The 13,987-nt window shown below is 43.9% G+C and overlaps 1 non-coding gene and 1 pseudogene across 1 annotated transcript; both read left to right on the forward strand.

Annotated features, from left to right (window-relative positions):
* The first annotated feature begins 5,910 nt into the window (after nt 1-5,910).
* On the forward strand, nt 5,911-8,155 carry LOC104709295 (uncharacterized; annotated as a pseudogene).
* A 4,530-nt stretch (nt 8,156-12,685) lies between these two features.
* Nucleotides 12,686-12,791, forward strand: LOC147939765 (small nucleolar RNA R71). Its single transcript, XR_015564866.1, has one exon. It is a non-coding gene; the product is annotated as a small nucleolar RNA R71 (small nucleolar RNA).
* Nucleotides 12,792-13,987: the final 1,196 nt, after the last annotated feature.

The raw sequence follows: 13,987 nt of genomic DNA on the forward strand, positions 1-13,987 counted from the left end.
TTCCGTCAATTTCCTTGAGATCTGATCAGGTCGAATTTCTTACCGAGGCAATCTCATATCCGCTCATCCTTCCCGAAGATTTCCGAGTTAAGTTTCTCATGGTTTAATCTCATCTTGTCCATCGCGTCCGTTTGTCCGTACGCAGCGTCCTCCCTTCCGTCCATCTCCTCCGGAGATCGCCGAGTCGAGATTCTCATCGGTCGATCCCCTCCATCCCTCCAAACCTTAAAGAAGGCCGACTGGTTCGAAGGCCGTCCGCTGTTCCGTAACCAGAAATCCGCGTCCGACCGTCCGCAACTACCGTCCGACCGTCGCAGTGACTGCCCGTCTGCAGGAACTGTCTATCCGTACGTCTCCGCAAACGACCGCGACCTGGGTTCACATCAGCTGGTATTAGAGCTAAAAGATCCCTACAAGGTTGTATCTATCTTTTACTTTCCTGTTTTGCATCTCTTATCATCCTTTTCATTCATTGTGCTCTAGGTTGTTAGTTTCCATCTTGTGTTCATGTTTTGTTCTTGGTTGTTCTAGCTTGTGTTCTTGTGTGTTCTTAGATTGTTTGTGCTAGATCTGTTTTAGGTTGTGTTGCTTTTCGTTTTGTTGTTTATAGGGTGTAGATTCATTTGTGCCTTGTTTTTGTTGCTTTATTGTGTTTTAAACCTTTTGCCTGGTAAGTATTTGGGATAAAAGTCATTTGGTATCTACCACTTGCTTTTTTGCTCTTCAAATCTAAGTCAAGCGTTTTGAATTTCAAAACTGGTCAAAGCCACGTTTTGAAATATTGTGTGGTCTAGGTTTAGTTTTTTGTTTGTTTGTTGGAGGATTAGCCACCTTCCAAGTCTTTTTGTTCAAGGCCACCATATGTGGACGTTGACAGCTACCTTTGAACCTTGTGGTCCATGGGTGAGTTGTCATCTTGGCCTTTAGTGACTACATTAGCCAATCATTGGTTATTCTTTTCTTTTGGCCTTATTTGAGTAAAGTTGTTTGTCTTGTTCTTCATTTTTTGTTAGCCATAGGTTTGAATTTAATTTCTTTGATCATTTGCTTAATCCTCTCCCATTATCTTGATTGGGAGGTACCATTTCCACATCACGACCAACCCACCGATCAAGTCATCAGTCATACAGCCCGCTAGACGTCCGATCATAGCCGCATCCGCGTATCACCAACCAGCGCTTATATCGCGTACCATGTATCATCGTCTAATGCTCTTATCATTGTATCGTCGTCTGACCATCATTGGCCGTCCATACATGACGTTTGTACTACTGTCCGACCACAATCGGTCGTCCGTACTAGCCGTCCGTACCCGACGTCTGTACCATCGTCCGACAACAATCGGCCGTCCGTACCAGTCGTCCGTACCATTGCTCGCAAAAGTCGTTTGTACCATTGTCCGACCACGGTTGGCCATTCGTACCGTCGACCGTACCTAGTTTTGAGGTCGCGATCGATAGCCCATGTTTGATTCAACATTGATCAAGTATGGAGCATGAAGATCCTTACTCCGATGATGAACCATTGTACGAAGAACATCATGGCAGTGATCCGAAACCAGAGGCCACCGAGGACGAACCATGGTATGACGAACACCATGGCACTGATCCGGAACAAGAAGCTACCAAGGCCACATCATGGTACGAAGAGGATTATGAAGAAGGTTCCGAACAAGAGGGACACGAGCATGGACCATCGAGTTATAGTTGGCCTCCCACTTCACAAACCACACCTCATCGTGGACTAGGGCCAACTAGTGACAAAGACTCTGATGGCGACAACTTGGGTTCTTACTATGCACCACCCAGTATAACCGAGAGCTACAGAAGAAGTACCCAAGATGCATCCAAGGAATTCCGGCCTGGTCACCGTATGCATCATCCAGCAAGTCAAGTGCCGACCGTACTTGGAACAAGGGTCTTCCGAGCTGGACACCACGTGCATCACCAGCCGACAACTCTAGCCGCGGCCAAGACAAAGTCAAGGCGACCAGAGTGGAAACTCGGGTCAAGTCAAGAGAACAAAAGCCAAAAAAGTTGGTGCATTCTCCCGGAACACCAAGTTTAATGGACGAGTTGATCTAAATCCAATCCCAGCTCCAACACCTTGGAGAGAAGCTGGCCCAAGTAGAGTTATCTTACACTCGTGGAGAGTCATCATGACACCAACACTTGGCCCTTGTGTCTTCACCAACGCCGTACCCGCGAGTTCTTCACCGGCCGAAGCAAGATGATTTGACAAGGAACAGGCCGAATACCGAGTTGATTGAGGATGACGCACCAATGGAGCAAAATGACTGAGAGTTGACCTTAGGATGGGATTTTGATCAACAAGTCAGTCCTGAACAAGTCATTGGTCCGGGAGGAATCATAGAGACGCCAACCCAGCCTCCTGACCACCAAGCTTGCGTACTCAAAGATACAAGTTCCAGTCGTTACGCAGACCAAGGCAACTCCTTATAGCTCCTGATCAAGACCGAGCCAACACTCGGCCGCCACGTTCGAAACCAACTAGGGTATGTGAATCTTCACCCATGATGCGTACCGAGCAACTAGGTGAGGCCAAAGAAGAGTCTGCCCGCACAATCAACTTCATATCGGACTTCACTTGTTAATGGGAAGTTTCAAGCAAATTGGGCCACCGAAGATGGCCATTAAAGGATCTTTTCATTCGGTATTCTTCATAACTACTTTAAGATGTATGCTCCAGCTGGGAGTTGCCAATGTCGTGCCACCCTTCTCCTTTCTTAGTGCCAAGATCGTTACCGCACAAGGTCCTATGGCGAGGCATCTTTACAACATTGGTGCCGGTAAATTAGACCATGGTTGAACTCTTGATGCTGCTGATTCGGTTTTCCTTTTTGATCCAGGTGTTTAGTCGAGTTTTGAGGTCAAAACTTCTAGAAGAGGGAGGGAATGATGTGAGCACGGGATCGGACACTCGGCCAGGAACGCTCGTGCCGGACCCAGACACCTCTCGGACGCTCGGACAATCGGTACTATCATTCAGCAGCTAGTGTAGGCGGCAAGGATCTGGCCCAGAACAACAATGTAGCGTCAACCATTCCTTAAGGATCATCAAGGAGGAGCAAGACAAGGTCATCTAATGGGCAGTTTCAGGCCAAGCTCCAAACTTTACACTAATGTCTCATGGCTAGCTTCACCAATGAAGAGCCTTGGGTGCGACCAGCTTTGGGAATCTTGATTCGCGTGTCTTCACCATCACGCTAGTGTGAAGACACCCCTAAGACGTTAGAAGGAGCTGTACTCTTTTTCTTACTTCGGGTTTGTCCCAATAGATTTACCGAAGGGGTTTTAACGAGGCAGCGAACTCTAGTGCATCTCCACTTCGTCCCACTTGGCTCATGGCTTGGAAACATTTATTGACATGCTAGGATCCAAGTTAGTGAAGATCCTATCATCCACGTCTCACCAATGACATGGCAATCCTATCTCCTTCCTTCCTTCCTTTTATTTCATTTTGAACTTTCTATTACCGTTGGATGGTCTTTGCTTTGTTTACTTTTACTTTTGCTTTTAGGTCCATGTGTGTTCCTTAGCTATTGGCCGCGTGTCTAGGGTTTAAGTGTCCCACTTATGTAAGAGTTCCTATATAAAGGCCTATACCCTCATTGTAAGAGGTTAGACTTGAATTTATAATTAATTTTCCCATAGAGTGAATCTTTGTTTCTTGTCTCAACACTCTCTTTAGCTCAAGTCTGGGACTTGGCTCTTGAGAAACCCTAGGAGATTCACGAACCGGGATCATAATCCCCTAGTCCGACCGGATCACGAGCCGAGCCATCTCTCGTGTATCGTTGCATCAATCCACCGGTCCGTCAGCTGCGTCCGTTCACTCGTCCGTATACAGCGTCTCTTCCATCTATTTCTTTGAGAACTGATCGGGTCGAGATTCTTATCAAGACGTTCTCCCATCCGCTCATCCTTCCGGCGATTGCCGAGTCGATTTTCTCATTGGTTAATCTCATCTCGTTTCCGTCCAAATCCACCATCCGTACATCGTCCACGCGTCCATTCGTCCGTCCGAATCACTGTTCATCCGTCTGTCTGAATCACCGTCCGTTCGTTCGTACGCAGCGTCCTCCCTTCCGTCCATCTCCTCCGGAGATCGCCGAGTCGAGATTCTAATCGGTCGATCCCCTCCATCCCTCCAAACCTTGAAGAGGGCCGACTAGTTCGAAGGCCGCCCGTCGTTCTGTAACCAGAGATCCGCGTCCGACCGTCCACAACTACCGTCTGACCGTCCGCAGCGACCGTCCGTCCGTACGTCTCCGTAAACGACCATCCCTGGGTTCACATCAATTTCATTCCAATCCTAGCAATCTAACAAAAGCCAAAACACAACAACAAGTCCCTAAAGCATCCTCCTCTTCATCGCAACGATGTCACAGTCACACTTTTTTTTTTGCTTTTACCTGCATCGCAACAATGTCACAGTCAACACCCGTTTGGTGTCTATTGACACTCACACTCGACCACCTATGTGTCGATCGAAACCCCCTGGTGTGTCTGAAATCTACCTACAACATCGCCCAAAATCCTAGGGATGTTGACTGGCCCCTTCTCCTTGTATCGATCGCCACCCGCTACAATCATTCGTGAAACACCATATTAGTGTCGACGAACCCATCGCCTCTGTCACTTCTCCTCGACGGTTCTCATCTTCCATACGTCATAAACTCGATCATAACTCCCACATTAACCAAACAAGGCCACAATAATCATGAAAACACACAAACAAGACAAGGAATCAATCAACCAAGTCACATAAACACATGACAAATATCTAATCGCTTAGATAAGTCATGGTTATGCACTAAACCTCATTAAACAAGAAGATCCTGACTCAACCATGATGAAAACAACACCACAACAAGCTTCTCACACGTCCTTAGCCTCATATCTCTACTCCCAAGAAATAATCTCTAAAGAACAAAACTCTTCAGAAACTTACAAAAATGTCTCATGAAACTTCTCATTCTTTCTTCTCTTTGGGATACGACATAGGAGGCTAACGAAAGCCCTATAGTTGACTTCTAACCTTGAATATCTTCATGGTGTCGATTGACACCCACTCTGAACCTTCATTTTTGTTCGTGGGTGTTACAAATCTAATACGCCTATATCCACACCACGCCCTTAGATTTACAACAAATCTACTATCGGCAGAAGATCCCCTCTGTTTAGTGAAAGCATCAATGGTGCTTGTTGTTTTGAATCCCATACTCGATGATTCGAGTGGTTGAAAACCAAGTCGGATCTTGAGAACACATATTTGGAAAAGAATGTGTTATATTAAGCTTTTTGCCTTGAATTCGCATACCTTTATCGAGGTTAAAACATATTTATTTATATTGAAATACATCATAACTGTGTACATTAAATGTAATAATTTTCCAGAAACATGTCCATTTTGATCTTGTCAGTAATGCTCATAACGTCTAAATACTCAAACAGTCATACTGTATTTGACGGGAAAACGAGCTATTTCCCCCCAAGAACTATCATATCTTGCTGAATGGAGCCCGAACTTTGGCCACGAGCTATATATCCCCATCCACTATGGTCGATCGTTATTTACCTCCAAATCAAAAGTTCTATTCTTATATCACCCCCAATTTAAAGTTCAAGATCTAATTACACCCAGTACTGGGTTTGTCATGGTTTACTGTTTGCTAAACCGTTTTACGAAAAGCGTAAACCAAATTAGACCAGAGTAAACCTAATTTGACCCGAGTTTTGTGTTGTAACCGAATTTGACCTGCATTTTTCAATTTTAACCACGTTTTGACCCGAGTAAAACTTATAACAAACCCAAAATCCCATTACAAACCCTAAAACGAAGAACCCTAAAAGAGCGAGTTCGAGTTCCTTCGAGTTGAAAGATTCAATGGCGTTAATCGCGAGAGATCCCGACATCCCTACTTCTGATTTCGACGAAGAAGGTGAAGATAGAGACCAATTTCACATCGAACAGTTGGTTGAGGAGTTTATCGACAAACCTCCAATCCGCCACGATGTGTACCCGGAGAGTGAAGACGGTCCAGTAAGAGCTCGTACGCATATGAGGCGTGGTATGGCGAGTTGTTCTACAAGCAAGCGTTTTTCAATGGTGTTGCTTTCAAAGAGGCGGGTCTCGATTATGTTCTCAAAACTGGGAGAAATCTGAAGCAGTACAGGTATGATAAAGCCAAAATAGGGTATAAATGTGTTGGTGTTAATGATGAGGATGGATCTAAATGTGAGTGGAATGTTTATGCGTCGATTTTGTCAAATGATAAGATGTGGAGGATCAATAAGTTTACTGATAAGCATAGTTGTATTCCAAATAGAGAGTGTGAGATGTTTACAGTGCTGCATATAGCTAGGTTGTTTGTTGATAAGATTAGGGATGATCCCGAGTTCTTCATGCCAAGGAAGATTGAAGAAATTGTAAAGGCAGATTGGAAGATCAGTATCACTAGGCCTCAATGTCAAGCTGCTAGGAAGACGGCACTAAAGTGGATTGAGAGAGAGTATGATGAGCAGTTCCATAGATTAAGAGATTATGCAGCTGAGATTATGGAAGCAAACCCGAATTCACATGTCTTACGAATGATGATGGTAAAGACATGTTCAACAGGTTCTATGTTTGTTTTGACAACATTAGAAGAATAGGGATTGCGACTTGTAGGCCGATCATAGGAATTGATGGTTGCTATCTGAAGAATAAGATTAAGGGTCAGCTATTGGTAGCTTTAGGCAGGGATGCAAACAATGGTATATATCCAATAGCATGGGGAGTTGTAAAAGTGGAGAACTTTGACAATTGGCTATGGTTTGCAAAGTTGTTGAAGGAAGACCTTGGGTTAAACGATGGTGATGGATTCATCATGATGTCCGATAGAAAAAAGGTAAGTTTAATTTGTGTCTTTTATTTTGTGTCTTCTCTTATTCTTTTATTTTGGCTTCACTAATTTAATTTGTGTCTTTGGTCTTATGTGTCAGGGATTGATCAAGGTTGTTTCTCTGGAGTTACCAAAGATAGAGCATCGGATGTGTGTTCAACACATCTACGGGAACTTGAAAAAGGCTCATGGAAACAAAGCTCGACTGAAGTCACTACTATGGGATTTGGCATGGTCTTACAATGAGTCAGAGTATTTGTGCCATTTGGAGAGGATATTTGCTTACGACTCTCGCGTTTACAGTGATGTAATGAGGAAAAATCCAAAGAGTTGGTGCAGGGCATTCCACAAGGTTGGTAATTACTGCGAAGATGTCGACAATAACTCAACAGAGTCTTTTAACAGCTCCATCAACAAGGCAAGAGAGAAGCCTTTTGTTGCAATGCTAGAGACAATAAGACGACTGGCCATGGTGCGAATATCAAAGAGGTCAACCCTATCTCATAGTCACACATGTAAAATATATCTTATCCATCGTATCCTTACGACTTATGTATTATTTGTTGTGCTTAGACTTCTCATGTTTTTCACAAATGTTTGCAGGGATCTGTACTCCATATGTTGTTAATTTTCTCGCGGCTGAGCACAAAGCAGCATCTACGGCTAAGGTGTCAACAAGCACAAATGGCACCTTCGAAGTCAAAATTAGTGGAGACTCTCACCGTGTCTGTCTAAAGAAGATGACTTGTATGTGTCAAAAGTGGCAAATATGTGGCATCCCGTGTGAGCATGCATATGGTCTCATCATTCATAAGACGCTAACGGCTGAAAACTAGGTCTGCCAGTTGTTCCAGACAGCTATATGGAGGAGAAACTATGAAGAAGGCCTGACTCCACAAAGAAGTGCAAAGTTTTGGCCTCGTACAAATGGAAACAAAGTGTATGCAGAACCACCTGAGGAAAAACAGACCAAGGCTGACAAGAAAAGTAAGAAGGGTGTCAATGAGTCACCTACTAAGAAGCAACCAAAACAGAAGAAAAGAATAATGCATTGTGGCATTTCTGGGGAAGCTAACCATAACTCTAGGTTCCATAAGTCTGAATTTGCCAAGGTATCATGCATTGCTTTGATGGTTTCAGTTTCTAACTTTCCTTTTGGTTACTAACTCTCAAGTCATGTTTTTTTTGCAGCCTTCTCGACAGCCTTCTCAACTTGAACCAAGTCAAGGGTCACTCACTCAAGCTTGATCAAGTAGCTACTTATCACTAGGGTGCTAATTGTGTGGTTGCCTAGATTGTATTTTCGACCACATGAACTCTTACTTCTCCTAGGTTGCTTAGTGTCTTTTGTCTTAAAAGGTGAATTTTGTGGTTGCCTATGTTGTATTTTCGACCACATAAACTCTTTCCCTTTCTATCTCTTTTGTACGATCTATTTCGTTTCAAATGCTGAACGTTTATGACATTAAGTATAATCTATTTCTTTTCTATCTCTTTGGTATGATCAATTCAGATTGCATAGCTTCATGTTTGACACAAAAGGTTTCAAGTACACATTGTCTTAAATCACAAACAAACAAACATAAACATACACCATCCTCAACCAACTACTTTTCTTATCGCAATCATGACCATCCATATTATCACTATAACACTCATCATCTTCTTATTCCATGATTTGGCTTCACCTAAACCATCTTCAACCTTCTCCAATACCTCCTTCACCATCTTCTCATAAACCATCTTCTCAAACTCCAACCTCTCTGTCCTAAGCTCTTTCAGTTGTTGCTCAAGTCCAACATTCTTCATAGTCAATGCATCAACTTCATTCAGCAAAGCTTCATCGACCCACTTGAACGTGTGTTCATCGTTCCGAAGCTACCAATATCACAACTATTAGAACAGACCGTCAGAACCTCTCTTGTACATATAGGGTTCATCCCAGAAGTAGTGGTTTACTTCTCTGAAAAACTTCTTCTTCCTGTAAGGATCCATATCATCAGGAACTTCTCCACAGACTTTGTAATTCACGAAGTCAGCATACCATGGCGCAGTATCCGAAGTGATCGCCATACAGTTGATTTTTAGGTTCTCAACCCCGATGTCATGCATCTGCTCACAAACCTGGGCGACCAGAAGTTGTTCCTCAGGCATTGAGTCATCTATTGGAACAGCATCTTCTATCCTCATTCTTGACAAATGGTCTGCCACTCCATTTTCTATTCCTTTCTTGTCAACTATCTCCATGTCAAACTCTTGGAGAAGCAGGATCCATCTCAACAGTCTCGGTTTGGTATCCTTCTTCGAGTAGATGTGTCTCAGAGCGGCATGATCGGTATACACAATGACCTTCGAACCCACAAGATAACTCCTGAATTTCTCGAATGCAAACACAACTGCTAGGAGTTCCTTCTCTGTGGTGGCATACCTTCCTTGAGTCTCGTCCAAGGTGCGACTGGCGTAGTAGATGACATGAAGCTTTTTGTCAATTCGCTGTCTCAGAACTGCTCGAACTGCAAAGTCTGAAGCATCACACATGATCTCAAAAGCATGATCCCAATTCGGAGCTTGCACTATGGGTGCTGAAACCAAGGCTTCCTTGATCTTGCTGAAGGCTTCCAAACATGTTGCATCAAATTCGAACTCAACCTCCTTACACAGCAACCTTGTCAAAGGTCTTGCAATTTTTGAGAAGTCCTTGATGAATCTCCTGTAAAACCCAGCATGTCCCAGAAAACTCCTGATGTCCTTCACTGTCTTAGGCGGTTGAAGCTGAACCATGACCTCAATCTTTGCCTTGTCAACCTCAATTCCTCTTTCAGAAATCTTGTGTCCCAGAACGATCCATTCTTCAACCATGAAATGACACTTCTCCCAGTTCAGCACCAGGTTCGTCTCCTCACATCGCGTCAATACCCTGCACAGATTCAACAAACAGGAGGAGAAAGTGGAACCGTATACAGAGAAGTCGTCCATAAACACTTCCACTGACTCCTCAATTAAATCCAAGAAAATTGAAGTCATACACCTCTGAAAGGTGGCAGGAGCATTGCACAAGGCAAATGGCATGCGTCTGTAGGCAAAAGTGCCATAGGGACAAGTAAAGGTTGTCTTTTCCTGATCATTTGGGTGGATAGGGATTTGGAAGAATCCACTATACCCATCAAGGAAACAATAATAGGGATGACTAGCTAGTCTTTCCAACATTTGATCAATGAAAGGCAAAGGAAAATGATCTTTCCTAGATACAGCATTCAACTTCCTATAATCTATACACATCCTATGTCCTGTGATGGTTCTAGTTGGGATTAACTCATTTTTGTCGTTTTTGATCACAGTTATGCCTCCCTTTTTAGGTACACAGTGCACTGGAGATACCCAAGTACTATCAGAGATAGGATAGATAACTCCAGCATCAAGTAGTTTCGGAATTTCTTTCTAAACTACCTCTTTCAGATTAGGATTCAATCTTCTTTGGGGTTCAATACTAGCATATGATTCATTTTCAAGATTGATCCTATGGGTGCAAAGACTAGGTGAAATTTCCTTGATGTCATCTAAAGAATAACCAATATCCTTTCTATACATTTTTTAGCTCAGTTACTATCATCCCCAATTCATCATCACTCAACCTATCATTCACTATAACAGGATAAGTAGAATTGGTTCCCAGGAAGACGTACCTCAGCCCGGAAGGAAGAGTTTTAAGTTCTACCTTTGGAGCTTTCAGTTCCGACCAGTCGTCAGCATGGGAGTCTGGAATGGTCGCGGTCGAGTGAGAGATATCACGTTCTGAACTCTCTGTCTCAACTGCACGTACGTCCTCTGCATCAGATAGCTGCTCGAATTCCTCTGATCCATCCGTTTCTCTGTGGGAATCTAGCAGATTCTTGTAGCAAATGGTCTCCTCATGAAGGAACCCTTCTTCTCCATCCTTGGTTAGAGCAGTTTTGAGATGATCTTCTTCAGCTAGTTCCTCCAACAACTCATCAGCTAATTTATCCATCTCTTCAATGTAGAAGACTTGTCCTCCTATCGTTGGCTTCTTCAAGGTATCCTTGATGTCAAACTTCATAGTGAAGTCGTCGCCCAGATTGAGGTCAATCTTGCCATTTCTGACATCAATGATGGCTCCAGCAGTCGCTAGGAACGGTCTTCCTAGAATCAGAGGGTCTTTCGGTTCTTCATCCATCTCCAGAACCACGAAATCGGTTGGCACTTCCACGTCTCTGATCCTGACAGGTAAGTCCTCCAAAATACCATGTGAAAATCTCACTGATTTATCTGCGAGGATGAGTGAGACGTCGCAACCTTTAAACCTTGTGAAACCCAACCTCTTAGCCACAGAGAATGGCATCAGATTCACTAAAGCGCCAAGATCACATAAGCACCTCTCAAAATACATAGGTCCAATGGAGCAGGGTAGAGTGAATGATCCAGGATCATTGAGCTTCTTGGGTACAACCTTCTTCTGGATGATTGCACTGCACTCAAGACTTAGTACAACCATGCCTTGAACTTCTTTTGATCTCTCCATCACTAAGTCCTTGAGGAATTTTTGGTAATGAGGAACAAGTGCGAATGCATCCAGCAAGATCCTCAACTCAATCTCCTTGACTTGTTTTTCGAACAAGGCCTTGTATTGCTCAGTAAGCTGCTTCTTGAACCTCACTGGAAATGGTAGAGGAGGCTTGTACGGTGGAGGGATGAACCTCGCAGGTCTGTCTTCAGAAACAACAGGCTCCTTAACCGCTTCATGTTCGGACTGCGTCACTGGTTCAACCGGGTCTTTGACTGCTTCGTCTGGACTCTCCATCTGAGCGTCATCCTGATCAAAATCCTCCCCAGCTAATTCCGCACTGTCCTCAGTGACGTCTGGAGCTCTTTGCCTGGGAGGCAATGTTTTCCCACTTCTCAGTGTAATGGCATTGGCGAACTCCTTGGGGTTCTGAACAGCTTTACCTGGGAATTGGTCGGGCCTTGGTGCAGAAGTAGAAGCGGATTGGCCTTCCATGTACCTTATCTTCGAATTCAGAGCTTTGAATTTGACGTTTAGATCGTTGTATGAACATTCCATCCTCTGACTAAGGTCAGCAAACTTCTTAGCAGTATCCATAGAACAGTTAGCTTGGCCCTGAAGAAGTTGTTGCATCATCTGTTTCATTTCTTGATCTGGGGCTGGAGTAGGCTGAACTGGTTGAGGGCGGAATCCTGGCGGTGGTCCTGAGGGAGCTTGGTAACCCTGCTGGAACTGTTGTTTTGGAGCGAATCCCGGATTGTAAGGCACAAAAGGTTTTTGTTGACCTTGTTGTTATTGTTGAGGTGGGTACACCTGATCTTGTGGATTAGAAACATTGTTACTTCGGTAAGACAAATTGGGGTTCGTCTTGTAGGGGTTGTAACCTTTGTTGTATCCACCCTGATTCTGGACATAGCTGATCTCTTCACTCTGCTCACCCTCCCCATCAAGAACTTGGAAAGGGTCATCCTCAGATACGAAGTGGACGCTCCTCTGCTGGCTCAGCAAGATACGGTCAAGCTTCTCATTTACATTCTTGAGGTCCTTCTTATACTTCTCCTCAGACCCAGTATCACCGCGAACTGTGCAGTCATAATCCTCATTGTAGTTGCCGTCAGACTGAGCGAGATTCTCCACCAGTTGCCAACCTTCATCTACGTCCTTGTTCAGGAAGTTACCGTTAGAGGCAGTGTCAAGCAGCATGCGTATTTTGGGAAGGACACCACGGTAGAGAGTACTCAGTAATGACTCATTGCTGACACCATGGTGTGGACACTGGCTGTGGTAACCCTAGAAACGCTCCCAGGCTTCACAGAATGATTCTGAGCTCTTCTGAGTAAAGCTGGAAATCTCATTCCTCAGACGTGCTGTTCTGGAATTGGAGAAAAACTTGGCCAAAAAGGCTTTCTTGCAGGCGTCCCAAGTGGTGATTGATCCCTTGGGAAGGTTTTTCTCCCATTGATGAGCTTTGTCTTCCAGGGAGAATGGGAAGAGGCGCAACTTGTAACCATCCTCACTCACGCCGTTGATCTTGGTGAGACTGCATAGACGGTCAAACTCGTCCAAATGGTCTAGCGGATCCTCCATAGGTAGCCCATGAAACTTGTTTCCCTGGATCATGGAGATCATACTGCCCTTGATTTCGAAGTTGTTGTTCTGCACAGCGGGAGGGACGATTCCAGCATGCTGAGTATGAGTATTCGGTGCATCCCTAGCACCAATGTTTCGCGGTCCCGGAGGTGGTCCATTCAGTTGTTCCATAGTGACGGGTGCGGGATGATCAGTGAGTTGATGAGCTTGTCGTGGTCGTTGCAACCGATTGATTTCGTCGATAACAGGAAAGAGATTCTGATGCCCTCTGGATCTGGTGTGCATGCAAGGTTGCGATCAGCAGGTACCTCAGATGCAAAACAAACAAGTAGACAACCAAAACAAATCAGTACTCAGAACGATATGTGTAATAGAACTTAATCTTGCAAAACTTGAAATCTTAAATGTAGCAAAACGAATCCCAAATGGCAACAGCGCCAAATTGATACTAGGATTTTTGTGTCTCCTAGTAGGTCTCAATTAACCTTATGCGTTGTAATACTTAAGGTGTCAATCCAGTTGGGAAAGTTTACTATCACTCAAGATGCAATCAAGAAGTCACAAGTTAAGCCAATTCAAAGAGTGTTTTTATGTAACAATCCTAGAATGATCAAAATGCAAAACGGAAATGAGTCACAGAACTAGAAACGAGAATGCATGACAAGAAGCGAAAATGAATAAAAACATAAATGAGTCTAAGCATGAACTAAAAAGCAGGAAACGAAACAATTCCAGGAATGTAATAAAAATCAGAAAGAAAGAAGTCCTAAGGATGGGAGTAATTGACGTCGGTGGAGTATCCTAGTCTACAGAGTGTTTAACATGCCACAAGCAATCTATCCCTAGACAATGAACATCACTTCTTAGCTAATCCAATCTCTTGACAAAAGCTACTCAAACTCAACCACTTCCAAACCTAGCTCTCGCTAGAGGAACATGATCAAGCATGGCATGAAAAACAAGTTCATTCA

The sequence above is a fragment of the Camelina sativa genome, chromosome 8 (genome assembly GCF_030686135.1).
Source record: "Camelina sativa cultivar CO46 ecotype springtype chromosome 8, ASM3068613v1".
In the NCBI taxonomy this organism is placed as follows: domain Eukaryota; kingdom Viridiplantae; phylum Streptophyta; class Magnoliopsida; order Brassicales; family Brassicaceae; genus Camelina; species Camelina sativa.